The sequence below is a fragment of the Eptesicus fuscus genome, chromosome 21 (assembly GCF_027574615.1).
Source record: "Eptesicus fuscus isolate TK198812 chromosome 21, DD_ASM_mEF_20220401, whole genome shotgun sequence".
NCBI lineage: Eukaryota > Metazoa > Chordata > Mammalia > Chiroptera > Vespertilionidae > Eptesicus > Eptesicus fuscus.
In genome coordinates this window covers 26,878,750-26,894,874 of record NC_072493.1, presented here as the reverse complement: position 1 = coordinate 26,894,874, position 16,125 = coordinate 26,878,750, and positions in this window count along the sequence as shown.

The window sequence follows — 16,125 nt, the reverse complement described above, 5'->3', positions numbered from 1 at the left end:
AGAAAAATGAAAACATGAATCTAAATAAAAATTTATGTTTGCCCTAGCTGTTTTTGCTCAGTGGATAGAGCATCTGCCTGTGGACTGAAGGGTTCCAGGTTCAATTCTGGTCAAGGGCACATGCCCGGGTTGCGGGCTTGATCCCCAGTAGGGGGTGTGCAGGAGGCAGCTGATCAATGATTCTCTCTCATCATTGATGTTTCTATCTCTCTCTCCCTCTCCCTTCCTCTCTGAAATCAATTAAAAAATATATTTTTAAAATTTATGTTTGATTTCCTGGCCAGTGTGGCTCAGCTAGTTGAAATGTTGTCCTGTACACCGAAGGGTGGCGGGTTCAATTCCTAGTCAGGGCACATACCTAGGTTGCAGGTTTGAACCCCAGTCAGGATGCATTTAGGAGGCAACCGATCAATGTTTCTCCCTCCCTCCATCTCTCTCTCTCTCTCCTTTCCTCTCTCTAAAATCAATTTTTTAAAAACTTCTGTTTGAATGTTCATAGTAGTATTATTTATTTATTAGGGCCCAGTGCATGAATTTGTGCACCAGTGGGGTCCCTCGGCCTGGCCTGTGGGGATCAGGCTGAAAACGGCTCTCCAACATCCCCTGAGGGGTTCCAGATTGAGAAAGGGTGCAGGCCAGGCTGAGGGACCCCACTGGTGCACGATCGGGGCTGGGGAGGAACCACAAGAGGGCTCCAAGGTGTGCCCAGCCCATCTCACCCAGTTCCAATTGGCTGGACCCCAGCAGCAAGCTAACCTACCAGTGGGAGTGTCTTTCCCCTGGTGGTCAGGGTGTGTCATAGTGACTGGTTGAATGGTTGAATGAACAGTCGGACACTTAGCATATTAGGCTGTTATTATATAGGACAGAGGCCCAGTGCACAGAATTTGTGCACTGGTAGGGCCCTTAGCAGCTGCCAGCTGCCAACCGGGGCCTTCCTCCCTTCCCTTGGCTGGCCCCACCCCCTGGTCAAACTCCCGGTAGAGGGGACAATTTGCATACTACGCTTTTATTATATAGGATAGTAACCAAAAGTGAAAACCTAAATGTCCATCAGCTGATGATGGATAAACAAAATGTGATCTACCCATACAATGGAATATTATACTATTCAGCTATAAAAAAAAGAATGATTTATTATACAAAATTGATGAATCATGATAAGTGAAAGAAGCCAATTGTAAGACACATAGTGTAGGATTCCATTTATATAAAAAGTTCAGATAAGCAAATCCAGAGGAAGAGGTTGCCAGGGGCCGCAGGGAGGGGAGAAGGGGAGGTACCTGAGGTGACTGTAATGAGTATGGAGTTTCTTTTGGGGATTGATAAAAATGATCTGGAATAAGATAGTGATAACTAGAGGCCCAGTGCACGCAATGGTGCACGGGGTGGAGGGGAGAGTCCCTCAGACAGGCTTGCACCCTCTCACAATCTGAGACCCCTCAGGGGATGTCTGACTGCTGGTTTAGGCCCAATGGGATCAGGCCTAAACCGGCAGTCGGACATCCCTCTCACAATCCGGGACCACTGGCTCCTAACCACTCACCTACCTGCCTGCCTGATCACCCTAACTGCTTGCCTGCCTGCCTGCCTGCCTGCCTGATTATCCCAACCACCACCTGCCTGCCTGATTGCTCCTAACTGCCTCTGCCTGCCTGCCTGATCACCCCTAACCACTTGCCTGCCTGATCACCCCTAACCACTCACCTGCTTGCCTGATCGCCCCTAACCACTCACCTGCCTGCCTGAACTCCCCTAATTGCTCACCTGCCTGTCTGATCATCCCTAACCACTCTGCCTGCCTGCCTAATCGCCCCTAACCACTCACCTGCCTGCCTGATTGCCCCTAACCACCTCTGCCTCAGCCCCCACCACTGTGACTTAGTTCGGAAGGATGTCCCGAATGACATCTGGAAGGTCTTTCGGCTGTCCAGTCTAATTAGCATATTATGCTATTATTATTATAGATGATTGCACAAATTTGTAAAAATATGAAAAATCACTGAATTGTACACTTATAAATGTTTAATGAAATTTTTGAAAAAGAGTGAAGGAAGTCTCCTAGTTTGGGGGCCTAAACATCTGAGTGGGTGGAGGAGATTAGTGCAATTTGGGAACGTGGCATTTGAGTTGCTTATGGGACAGCAGCGTGGAGAGGTCCAGCAGACCCACAGGACAGAGACACAGTTCTGGAAGCCATGGTCCATGGGGGGGTGATTAGGCCAGGAATGTCTGAGATGGCCGAGGAAGAACACTTAGGTAGAAGAAGAAAGTCTCTGACGTAGCCCCAAGGGTCACCAGCACTTAAAGGGAGAGAAGCCTACAAAGTAGACTGAGTTGGACTTTCCAAAAGGGAAGAGGCAGTGTCTCAGGAAAGGGGGAATGATCAGCACTACACAAACTAGGACCACCCTGTAATGTCAGCCAGGGGAGAGGAAGGGGGGTCAGCAAGTGGGAGAAGCCCACTAGTAAATGCTTAAATCTGCTATGGACCCAGGAAATGAACAATGAACAGAGACCAGTGTGTGCGAGCACCTGAGCTCCCTGGCCAGGTGGGCAAGTTATATAATATATATGGAAGCATGATCATATTATATACTATCAGTGATAGCAATTCATGCCATCTACATTATCTAGTAACTAGGTTACCCAGTATTAGAAACAGCAATGTCTTCCTGTGGATTGTGCTCTACATGCAGGGCACCATGCTACGTGCTTTACCGCTAACTATGACCTCAGACATTCTCACATCAACCCGAGGAGACACTGTCACTAACCCCTTGGCATTAATGAGGGAACTGAGAGCCCAGAGGTGAAGCTGTCTCCCACGGCTGCACAGCTGGAACGTGGCAGAGTTACTATCTGAATGCAGGCAGCCTGACCTGGCTCTGAGCCTCCCCGCCAGGAAGCAGAGTTTGGAGACGTTTGACCCAGGGTAGCTCAGCTACCTGTGCTCTGAGACAACTAGAAAAATCGGTGCTGGCTTTTGGAGACCACCATTTTCCCATTGGTTTTATTTTATTTTTATTTTTTAGGCTTTATTTCTTTCACTGCAAAAAACCTTACAGAAACTTGAAGATCAGTGTCCCAGTTTCCACATTTTCCTTGGGGCTACAGATTTGAAAGAAAGAGAGAAAGAAATCCCACCTCAGCGGTAATTAGAGATGGGAATGAAACAGAACCTAAACTTGCTGTTCTCAGCAAGGTGGATGTCACTGCGAAGCAGGTGCCTTACGCCAAGGGGATATTTATAGCAAGTGATATTTATAGAATCGGCGCAGAGCTCGCCCATTGTCAAATCTCTGAAAAGAGGCTCCCAGGAACATTTGAAAAACGAAGGTGCTGAGCCACTGACTGAGGGAGCGGAAGCCGGCGCTCCTGCCTGGTCTGCCTCCGGAACTGAGTCCCTTGGAGAGAAGCCCACGTGGGCTCCAGACGTCCAGCTGGAAGACCCGGGAAGGGCTAATGTCACCTGCAGTTTTAGCTGCCGGTGAGTAAGGGCAGGTGGTTCCAAGTCCCTGAGCCGGGAAGTGTGCCCTCAAGGTGACGGATTTTGGACGGCAGTTTACTCTGCCCATATCTTTCACGAGCCTCAGTTCCCCCTTCCGTGGAACAGCTACAGTGGTGGGAAAGATGCATGAAAAAGGACGTAGCAGGAGCCAGTATTTCAGCGCCAGCCCTCAGATCTGTGTGCGATCTGAAACTACATTACTAGAAGTAGCACGCTGCACTGGCGCCCCTGGGAGACAAAAACTGTGTAATGTACTTAGTCAGGTGCATAAGCAGGAAGAATTGAATGCTGGGTATCGACTGCATCAGGGAGGGGCAAGCTGAGAAGCCCAGCAGGTTGGTGAAGCAGCCAGAAGGTAACCACAACAAAGACTGGCTGGAGGGACAGAGGGAGGAGGAGGGGATACCAGAGTCCTGAGGCTGGGGTCACCCCGGGAAAGCTGCAGCACAGAGGACATGTGGCTGAGAGAGATTTGCTCAGAGAGGGGTAGATATATCCCAATCTTTTCTTCCCTCCCACCTCCGGTCTCCCACCGGTGTCTCCCTTTGGCCAAATCCAGTGACAGGAAGCCACTGACCAGGGAGCCTGGAGTTGCAGCCTGCAGGGGGAGCCACACCCCAGTCCACCATATCCCACCGTGATTCAGAGCAGAGGAGGGCAAGAGGGCCAAGCAGACCTAACAGGCTCCAGAGCAGCAAGAAATAAAAAAAGGAAAAGCTCCACCGTGAGCTGGTCAGACCACACGTGGAGAACGGTGGTCTGAGGTGGCTGTGGTCTTGCTTAGAGGAGGACCCCGGGCAACCCCGGCAGTGTCAGGCCCAGGAGGGGAGCACACGCCACAGGGCACTGCTGTCCTGCAGGAGAGAGACTTCAGGACCGGCATGAGGACTCTCTCTTGCAGCCCATGATAGTCTCTTATGTGAACCCCCCCCGAGAGCGGGTCAAACCCGGTGATAGGCCGACAGAGTTGGAGTCTATGTAGAGAAGTTTTTTTCCGATGGAATGGACTCCTCTGGGAGGCAGTGAGTTCCCCGTCACAGCAAAGGAATCATGAGCGTTCATTCTTGATCTGGTGCCTGTTGCTGTTCTGAACTCTTTCCACCTTTGGCATGTCACAGAAGTCTCAGGAACAGAGGCTCTTGCATCGTCTGTGAATCTTTTCGACTTGCTCTGTAAAAACCCTCTGTCTTATTTTCTCTTTAACAGGTTGTAAATCCCTCACAGACAGGAAAGTGTTTGTAGATCTGCCTGACTTTGAGCAAACACAGTATATAGAAATCTTGGTTCTTGGTTTTACTATAAACAAACCAAAAAAAAAAAATCTATCACAGAATTCCTTTGAACCGTCATTTTCCTTAGAATATTTCAAATACACATTCAGGTTTATGTGAGATTTTTTTTCTGAGATGTTAATTTCATGCTGGAGAAGGGAAACTATTATAGGTCCACAGAGAGGAAGAACTTAATATGGACAATATGCAAATAAAAAGCCACAATTGTCTGCAGTGTTTGTTAAAGTAAGCATCTCGTTGGCGTTAACTGACCCATAACAGCAGCATGCGGTGGGTAGAGACATATTGTTTAAGTTAATTAACAGAGAATACTCCATTTAATTCAATAAATACAATGAATTAAATAAATTTAAAAATCTGTTCCATATTTGGACAGTTAATAGAGACGGAGGCGGGGCTGGGAATAGCAGAGAAAAAGAGAACCTGGGAGAAGAGGGAAAGAGAGCAGACAGAGAAGGCCAGAAAGACAGGAAGCTTTCTTATCCTATAAACTCAGGACTTCTGTCAACCGGCTAACTGTGACTCTAAGAAGTCAGTTATCACATACTGTATGCCATCCATACTGTATGGCAGTTGCTTGACCTAACATATATGAGTGTACGTTCTATGGGCACAGCTGGCTGAATTAGGCCTGTGTCTTTCTTCTCACACAGGCCACGTCTATAGGCCTCCTGCTTCAATGCCCCATTTCCCCTTCTTTCCGGAGACTGGAGAACCGAAAGATGCTTTCAGAGAAACCGACGCGCAGAATCATTCCCTCCATTGAGGGCTCCCAAGTCCCTTCCACGTAGTCTTCCCCAGTTGCCACAGAGAATTCAATTTCCTTAGTCTCGCACGTCAAGTCTTCCTGAGTTTCACCTTAATTTTCATAGAGACAATATTCCTTTTTACCCTCATGTTCCCACCATTTCTGTATCACTTAATTAAACCAATTAATGACAATAATAAACAGAACTGGCTCTAGATAAGCATATAGACCAACTGGTAGAGGAGGAAGTATATTGGCGGAGAGTTCAGCCTGCTGATGTGTTTCCCAGAAGAAATGCAACAAGTATGTTAATCTAGTGGGTCAATTAAGTGAAAGTTGGTCAAGAGAGCAACTTAAACGTTTTGTTTAAAAATTAAAATTTGATTGGACATTCGAAGTTAGAGGTGACTTTTTTTGCATTAGCTCACTTTGTTCAGCCATTCATTTATTCTTTCATTCAATAAATATTCCTTTCCCTGATCTCACAACACTAGACAGGGCTTGCTGCAGGCTGATGGGCTGGGTCTGTATTATCGTGACCATTTTATTGATGGAGAGACTGAGGTTGAGCCATTTGTCCATTTCCCCACACATTGCAAGTAACAGAGCCAGGCCTCAAACCCAGGACTCCTGATTATAGATCCTCAGATGCTTTGTACTATGCAATGCTGTGGGTTCAGGTTTATCTTCCCCTTAGACCAGAAGTTCAGGTTCTCTGTATGGACAGTGTGAGGTAGAAAGCATGCAACTAAAAGCCATTTTGGAAAACAACAGATGATGGCAAGGCAATTTTTCCCAGTGTAGGGAGCCAGAGTGCTGAGGGCAGAGAGAAATCACATCAGATGGAACTCTGAAGAGAATTGAAGTAAGGAACTATTTAGAGAATCAGGTCAGAAGACCCAACAAGGCCTATTGAGGCACGCAGGGACTAGCAAGAATGGAGCGGTCACCACCCTAGGCCTAGAGACAGGAGAGAGCGTTACTGGAGCCTGGGGGGCTGGAGCCATGGAGGAGGAATTGCAAAGGCTCTTTCTTAACTGAACAACTGAACTTCAGTCAGGCCCCGCTCAGCCCTCTTCTCCACGAGGCCTCAACCTTGGCCCCATCTTGCCTTTGGCCTGCTGAGCCCAGCTTTAGCAAATACTCATGCTAATTAAGTTTAGAAAGAACCTCCCACCCTTGATATCCTTGGCCTGCCTTTAGCAAGAATCCTCTTAAGTCAGTTTAGCAAGGATCTCCCTACCCTTGATGTCTCCTCTTAGTGATTTTTCCACCCTCTGACCCAGCTGTCTCTGCCATATTCAGAGGTGAGCTCAGATTCTCTCCCTTGTTGCAAGAGTCTCAAATACAGTCTATCTTTCATCTTTACCAGGTGTCAGAATAATTCCTCTTTAACAGGATCTCCTGGCAGGAGATGTGTCCATGGAAAGAAGCAGCCGCTGACAGAACCTCAGCCCAAAGCGGGGAGTGTGCCGGGGAAGAAATGCCCCAACCTCTCTCCTCCCACCTTCCAATCGCCTGGCTGAACCCAACAGGCAGTCATAAGGGAGGGAGCCCAGGTGATGGTGCAATTGATAAGGTCAGAACTCGATTTTCCTTTACAATGTTAAGAATTCTCTGAGACTGACCCAAGAGAAGTGGCAGGGGGAAGACCTCCCAGCAAGGGCAGCATTGGTGCCAGCCCACCGAGGGGGTCAGAGGGAGTGGGCAGGGGCAGGAAATGGATAAGCAGACTCAAGCCTGCCAAACCTCTTGACTCCCAGAAGGCGACACTTAGACCAGAAAAGGGATTTGCAAGAGATGGAAGTCCAACAAGGTGCGGCAATGACAGCGCTCCAGTCTTTATCCCGATTCAGGGAAGTCCTGGTAAGGGTGGACTGTGGTCTTCAATCTGTTGGATGAGAAATGGTCACAGAGGCTCTCTCCCCACCTTTTGCCCCTGTTACTGCACAGCTAGCAATTCTGCAGAGGCCTCAGCTACTTTGTGCAAAAGCGAAATTAGGGAGACCCCCCACCCAGGGCCACGTACATCTCACCTTCAGCCCCTGGGCTTTTCAGATACCAGGGCACGCAGAACCATAGAGCCTTCTAGGGACTCATGCTTGCACAACCCAGCAATGGGCTACCGCTGACCAGTGGGGGTGCAGGAAATTATTTTTTTTAAAAAAAATGTGTCCCCTTTCGTCTCCTGGGTGGACAGTTTTGAGATGAATTTCTTGGGTCCCCTTGCTGATGTGACATCTTCTTCTTTCACTTGCAACAAGTGAGTCCTAACTAATGCAGAGACTATTCATATTTTAATCCCTCAGACTCAGAAGTGGCAGCATTTCAGGGATGAAGATGTATTTGTTGACCAAGAATCTTGGTTGGATTATGAGTCCAAGGTCCCATAGGATCGGCCACACAGTCACCCCAGCATTGGACAACTTGGTATATATCTGGCCCAGCGACCTCTGATTCCCTCTTTCACACCCCCATCCTGCATTCCTACTTTCTGGAATCATGTGTATTATGTAACTTGGAAAAGAAAAATATGAAGCTTTCCAATTGATCTCAGCCTTCTGGGAACCAACGGCATGGGGATGGCCTTGCCTCGAGTACTCGGACTCATAATCCAACCAAGATTCTTGGTCAACAAATACATCTTCATCCCTGAAATGCTGCCACTTCTGAGTCTGAGGGATTAAAATATGAATAGTCTCTGCATGAGTTAGGACTCACTTGTTGCAAGTGAGAGAAGAAGATATCACATCAGCTTAAGCCAATAGTTTTGGGGGAGGGGAGAGATGGGGAATTTACTGGCACATGTAAATTAGAGGTACAATGGGACCAGGGGTTCAACATCACCATTGTCATCCTCTCTCTTGGTCTCTCTCATCTCTCAGTTCTGTTTGTCTGCATGTTGGCCACATTCACTTCTATTTCCATGCAAAGGACTTTGAGCTTACATTCTACTCAGTTAGTGACAGAGAAAATAGAGAACTCTCTCCCAGCAACTGTATAAAAATCCCAAGGAACAATTCTGATTGGGCCTGCTTGAATAACATGTCCACCCCTTAAGCCAATCACTGTAGCCAAGGAATCTGCTACTATGATTGGCTAGACATGGGTCATGTGCTCACACTTGTGAATGGGGCCTGTGAGGTTCAACAGAAGCTTTTGGAAAGGGCTTTGGGGAGTAATAATTCCCTAAAGGAAGGTACAGCAAATGCCGTTGGTGTTCCATGCATATCCCTCAGGGCTTACTTCTCCAACTGCCCATATCTGCAGCTCTGGGTGGAGGGCTTTATCCCAGATTCGCAGAACATGCTCTGCCTACTGGCCCAGCAGGCAGGAAGTGCGGGCTGGTTTGGGCTGGTTAGCCCCGTGAGCAGCTGTCAGCCAGAAAGGATGTACACTGAGTGGCCAGATTATTATGATCACTGAACGCATAATAATCTGGCCACTCAGTGTATATCCTATATAATAAAAGGCTAATATGCAAATTGTCCCCTCGACCAGGAGTTCGACCAGCAGGCAGGCTGGCCAACCGCCCATGTCCCCTCCCCCTGGCCAGGCTGGCTGGACCCCACCCATGCACGAATTCATGCATATATACTGAGTGGCCAGATTATTATGTGTTCAGGAATCATAATAATCTGGCCACTCAGTGTATGTACCCTATCAGGCTCTAAGGGGGATGTTATACACAGGGAACTCTATTTCCCAGAGTTATTATAAAGCTCCAACCACCCTCAGAATCGGCTGGCTTTATCTGTGCTGCTAGGACCCCTTCCCTTCACTGTCTTCTCTTCCCAGTCATTATATCCTGGACTTTCCAAACTAACTACTTTAACTTGAATTCTAGCCTCAGCGTCCGTTTCTGGGGGAACCCCGGCTGGAGGGGGGCATTGGTAGGGACAGGGTTATTACTTTACAAGAAGGACAAAAACAAGATTTGTCTCCCACTGCCCTGCCCCTTCATTCACGGGCTCATCTGTGGTATCTTGGGTCATGGTATCTCAGAACCCTGAGGCCTGGGTTCTCTGGCAGCGCTTGATGGAGGAGAGCTCTCAGAAGAAACTTAAAGGAGCTGAGGAAGCAGGACGGGGCAGGAGAAAACCTGACTAAGGTGATTTTAGCTTCATCCCAGAAGGAGCTCTGGAGCGTGAACAGAGCCACAATATTGTGCCCTCTCCCTTGAGGAAAGGTAGACCTTGAGACTCTGATATGGCCAGGCCTTGGCCGAAGGCTGCCCTCAGCGGGAGGGGGCTGACACCTTCCAGGCCGCTAGTCACAGGGGGCGGGGATTTGACAGTTTGTGGATTACAGGTTATAGGCTCTTCCTGGACTGGAGCTGCTGCTTCCCTCCTCTGGGCCTTCCATCTTGGCCTGGGATCCCCTTTCCTCTCTCATCTGCCTGCTGATCTCCCACTTATCCTTTCAAACACAGCTCAAACACGGCCCCAAGAGTTATATGTCATGAGCAGATAAGCTTTATCCGAAGGGTGCCAGGAAGGTTTAGTGCTTGAAAAGAATTTCAGTTCCTAGAATTTACCATGGTACTAGAGTAAAAGAGAATTCTAAATCTCTGGGAAACCGGAGATGAGTGTGTGACCGGCATGGCAGCGAGCCAGTTTCAGGCACTTACTGCAGCGCCCCAGGCACCACGCTAACCCCTCTCCAGGCAATAGCTCACTAAATCCCCCTTGGGGGCAGGCTCTATTGCACACCACATTTCACAGAGGAGGAAAGCAAGGCACACAGAGGCTAGGCGATTTGCCCAAGGTCGCACAGCCAGTCCATGGCAGAAGCAAGTGTTGAATTCAGACCACTTACACCATGTGTCATTACCGAATTCTGTACTGAATGAATGACGGAGTGAATGTGACCAGCAAAACCAAAATAACGCAAGATCCAGAGAGGAAAGCTCTGCTGAGTCAGGTCGGGCCATTCCAGTCAATCCCTGCCCTGGGGGAGAGAAACGGAAGGACCGGCAGCTCAAAGGCTCTGGTTGCCCATGGTAGGGAAGGTTCCCAAGGTGGGCACCCCCTCCGTGAAGCAGATTCCCAGGGACCCAGTGTTCCTTCCTCCCCTGGGCCCCCACAGCCAAGGGCCAGCCTCCCCCTCCCCCTTATCTCACCATATTGCAATTGCGTGTTCACGTGTCTGTCTCTCCCACTTCAGATGCGGGGCCAGGTTTCACTCCGCCCTTTTTGGCCAGAACTTGTTTGCCCAGCTTTGAAACAATTCATTTTTCTTGAATAAAGGAGAGAGGCAGGATTTGAGACTCGAGGAGCCCCGGTGAGAGCACGACCAGACCCCCACTCCAGGAGGCAGCGAAGCAAGAAGCCAGTTATTGGCACGAGGTCAGAGCAGGACCAGCAGCTCCACTGACAAGGTACTGACTAGGCACTTGCTCTTTCCCCTAAGGAGGGGCAGACCTGGGCCTGGAGTCTGAGCTTCCCCGGGACCAAGGGGTCCCAGCATCCAGGGTTGTGGGCGCCAAGCGGATCGTAGGGGAACTCGGAGGTAAGGGAGGTTGTGAATTCTGAAAGGAAGTGTCTGGGAGTGCTGCCTGTTGCCCTGTTCCTAGAATCTCACAGGTTCTTCTGGGCTCTGTAGGAAAGTGTGCTGTGATCGATTAGCTATGTCTGTCATGGATATAGCATTGGAAGTGGGAGTATGAATATTATGTGCTAACCATGCTAGGTAGCAGGGCTATGGGAGAAGGGAGTAAGGCAGATTGCTAGTAATAATAGCAGCTAATGTCTCTTAAGCACTTAAACTGTGCTAGGCACCATGTTAAATGCTTTCTCCTCTCTATTTCACTTAATTCTCAAACTAACTCTAGGAGATAAGTGCTGTTTTTGTCCCTCCTTTAGAAGGTCAGCTCCACGGGGGCCATGATTTCATTTATCTGTGTTGCTTAGTGCTGTGTCCCCAGCACCTGGCACAGGGCAGGCACTCAATTAAGTATTTGCTGTTGAGTGGATTAACTCCCATTTTACCGATGAGGAAACCGAGGCCCAAAGAGGTAAGTCACTTGCTCAAGGTCACGCAGCTAATAAGTGCAGCCGCTAGCACATGTGGCTATTGAGGGTTCGAAATGTGGTTTGGGAGACTGAAAAACTGAGTTTTTAATTTTAGGTAACCTTAACTAACCGGAATTGAAACGGCCACATCGCTGGTGGTGACCATTTGGAACAGCGCAGTTCTAGAGCCTGAGGGCTTGACTATCCTAGGCTGACACGAAACGCGGGATTCAGAGAACACACAGCCCAGGTTCTCCGCAGAGACATTTCCAGGGATAATTCCACGGGGGAGGGCAGGAGGCGTAGGCAATGCATGACTCCTCAAGCAATTGCATTAGTGCTCTTCCAGCCACAACAATTCTGGGAAGGCTTTTATTCATCTCATCTAGCTTTACACATAAGAGGTTGGAAGGTTCCAGAGGAGGACAGGTTTACCTGCTGGCCTTGGACCCCAGCCAAATTTGCAACTTTGAAACCCCAAGCACTTCAACAGTTGGCAAAAGGAGAAGCACGTGGTCGGCCTGGCATGCCTGGTCAGCCCGCTGATGCCAACTTAGGGACCTCGGCTCTAAGGAAGGGATGAGCAGTTCTGACCCAACAGGCCTTAAGACAGAGACAGCTTCAGGTCACACCATGCCGCACAGAGAGCCTCCTGTACAGCCTACACCTGGTACCTGCTTCTCCTCTCTTCTTCTCGGAGCCTGTCTGGGGGGCTGGTATCTTCCTTTCCCTCCAGTCACATGATCTTGAGAAAGATCTTGTGCCTGAAGCTGATGAGGGCTAAGGGGTAAATGACAAAGAGAACAGTGTCCATTTCCAAACGGTTTCTATTGTAACAGGAAGCAAAGGCTTAAGCCCAAAGCCAGCTCTTTAATTGGAAGAGGGTCAGGCAGCATCAGCACCGAGTTCAGATCAAGTTCATATTTATGTACCAGGAACTGTGAGAAATGCCATCCTGTACTAAGTCATTCAACTCTCTGTCGACACCATGAGAAAGGAACAAGTGCTGCCCCACTTGGAGGTGGGGAAACTGAGGCACAACAAAGCTACATAGTTGGTCTAGTTCCGTGGTCGGCAAACGGCGGCTCGCGAGCCACATGCGCCTCTTTGGCCCCTTGAGTGCGGCTCTTCCACAAAATACCACGGCCTGGGCGAGTCTATTTTGAAGAAGTGGCATTAGAAGAAGTTTCAGTTTAAAAAATGTGGCTCTCCAAAGAAATTTCAATCGTTGAACTGTTGATATTTGGCTCTGTTAACTAATGAGTTTGCCGACCACTGGTCTAGTTCATACAGTTGGGGAACAGCCAGGCCAGGGCCCAAATCCAGACAGGGCTGGGGAGAAAAGGATTGGGGGAGGAAGAAGGAGGAATCAGCAAGTGCCAATTGAGGGAGGCATTTGTTCTTTCATTTGAGATTAGGGACCCAAGGACAGGGGCCCAGACTCCCACTGTCACTCTGTCCATTGTCTGGTCTGATACTCCCAAGGCTGCTGTTGCTTCTTGTCTTCTGGTCTAAACAGTTACAAACTGACAAGAACGAACGGGCCAAGAATTCCGCTTACGGACATGATACCGATTGGCCTCTAGGCCCGCTCATGTTTTTTGTGTGTGTGGTGTTTTTTTTTTCCTTTTTTTCTGCTGTGCTGCAATTTTTCTAGATTACTCAGCCTTTGGGAGGGAGGGGAGCTGGGCCAAGGACAACGTTTGGTGAGAAGAACAGAGTGTTTAAAGAACAGGCCCCACCGCCTCCTCCCTCCCGCCTCCTCCGGGAGACTGGGACCCAGGAAACTCCCTGGGGAGGGAAGGGTGCAGCTGCAAGTAGCAGTTCTCATGATCCCGCCTCTGTTGGTCACGGGAGCGTGGCTAGCAGCTTGCTGACATCTCTCCTTGCCACCTTAGTACCAGCTGCCACCTCCTGGGTACCAGGCGTGTCAGAGCCAACTCGATGGCCAGCTGCTACTCCTGGGCACCAGGCAGGTCAGAGCCAACTCGATGGCCTGAGGGAAAAGCAGTGAGCAGCCCTTCGGTGAACCTTCCAGCATGCTAGTTCACTGGCTAGCTGTTTGGGCGCTGGCATACAATGGCCTGGGTCCTCATGCTGGTTGCTGCACTTATCAGCTGAATGATATTTGATGCGCCATTCAATCGTTCTAAACCTCAGTTTCCTTATCTGCAAAATGGGGATCATAGCATGGACCCCTTAGGTTACGGGGAGGATTCCACGGGTGATCGAGTATTTGCACGTGGCCTGTGCATTACCCACGATTAAGCTAGATCTAGCTTGCCTAGACGTTCCTCCCCTCCACGCCCCGCTCCAACCCCCGTTTTTTGTGCCATTCTGTGTGTCCAGATGACATGTTTCTTTACAACGGTGTGACATTTGTTTTTGAACTGAGGTACTGAGAATGGAAATAACATGAGCCTCAAGTATTCCTCTTTGGTGACAGTTCCAGTTGCACCATCTAGGCTCACAGTGACACAGGGCCCTACACTCAGAAAGGCCCCACACTTGGGGTTGGCCGCTCTGTGACTGTTGATTTAAAATCAGTCATGATTCTCCCTTCTGAATTTGTGTTGTGTAAGCAAAACCCAACGGGACAATAGAGCATGGAGCCTCGCGTCATCTGGGATCCCACCTCTCCTCACCCCCCTGCCTTTCCAGGATGGTTCTTGGCCACTCACACCCAGCCCCTGTCCAGAGATCAGTGCCTCCCAGAGGGGGCCTGGACACAGGTGCAGGGAGGCTTGGGGCTGGGTCCCAGGTGCCTGTGAGGGGCTGTGTGAGTTCCACAAGTCCCCATGCCCAAGGGAGCCTGACATGAAGCAGCAAATAAAATGCACCATGACAGGCTGAGAGAGACTGTAGAACAAAGGAAAAAGCTCTTTTCCTGCTTAATGAGCCAGGGGGCCCGTTTTCATTTTGTACCGGACCCTGAAAATTATGTAGCTGGCCCTGGTTCCACCTGCTGGCGCCTGGATCTCAGAAGTGAGTGCTAAGCCACTGTCGGAGGGACTACTATAGCCTTTGGTGGGAGGGAGGGCAGAGCCTTACAAGTGTGTATTCCTCTGACCCAGCACCTCCACTTCGCCATCAGACGTGTGCAAAGGCACATGGGTAAGACCATTCACCTGGCATCATTTATCATATGAAACCGGCCAGATGCCCAACAATGAGGGAGGATGAATGCATGACCCAAATCCAGGGATAAGATGCACTATTACAATCATATTGTAGAACAGAACTTATTGATCTGAGAAAAACTCATATTTGCAAAAAGGGGAGGGGGAGCAGTACCCAAAAGCCCGCACTGCATGACTTCATTGTCACAGGTGCATGGAGAATATATGAAAATAAGCATGGGGGAAAGACTGGGACGACTGACGCTTAAATGCTGACAGCTGTTCTCCTCAGGTGGCTGGGTTTGTTTTTTTTTTCGCTTTTGAACGTGCCTGCTTTCCAAGTTCTCTGCACGGAGCATGCAGCCCTGTTATCATTGCACAGAGGCACGGCAGTGCAGAGAGCAAGGTCGGGCTGGCAGCCTGTGGAGCCAACTGCCTGGGTTCGAAGCCCAGCCCTGCCCCTTAGAAGCTCTGCGACCTTGGGCAAGTGGTTTAACTTCTCTGGACCTCAGTTTCCCCATCTGCAAGCAGAGAAAGTAATGTTACCTCCCTCAAAGGGTCAAGGAGATTCCATGGGTTAACAGGTGCAGGGAGCTAAGAGCAGTCTAGCACATGGAGCTGAGAGCAGTCTAGGGCAGTGGTCGGCAAACTGCAGCTCGTGAGCCGCGGTTTGCCGCTCTGTTGACTAATGAGTTTGCCGACCACTGGTCTAGGGAGCTGTATGTAGTAGTTGTTCACGGAAGTGGTGTTACAGTATATAAGGGGGAAATGTGAAGAGACAACAAAATTGACAATTATTATTTCTGGATGGTGCAAATGTGGGTGGTTTATTTTCCCTTTTGGACTTTCCTGTATTTCCCACGTTAAGCATGCATTACTTTTATAATTTGAGAGAAAATGCTAATTAAAGAAAAGAAGGCGAAAGGGTGGTTCACTAAGTGGTGTTGGGGAGAACAGGGTGAAGTTGGGTTAGCCAAACCCGCATGTTTTTCAGGTCAAGGTCACGTGTGGATTCCTGAGCTTGTTCCAGGCCCTTCCCGCAGGCTTCCCCCCAAGGTTGTGCATTTTCTCCTGCATAAAGAGCCAACATCTGAGAGAGGACACCAATGCCAAGCTAGAGGCTCTTAAAATATCTATAACTTAATCTCTCTAGAAAGATATAGATAAATCCATATATACAGAGTGATCCATTTATATATATATTTATATTTATCTATTTATCTATTGCTAGAGAGCCTTCAACTCTAACTATAAAAAAGAATACCTCCCACCCACAGCACTCTTGACTATAACTCTAACACAGGACCAAGCATAATGTGCCCATTTACTTGTTTACCTTCTTCCCTAAGATCCCGGAAAGTGTCTTCTTTCTATCCTTGGCACCTACCACAGTGCCTGACACATAGCAGGAGTTCCCTCTAAGTCTGTTGAATGAATTAAT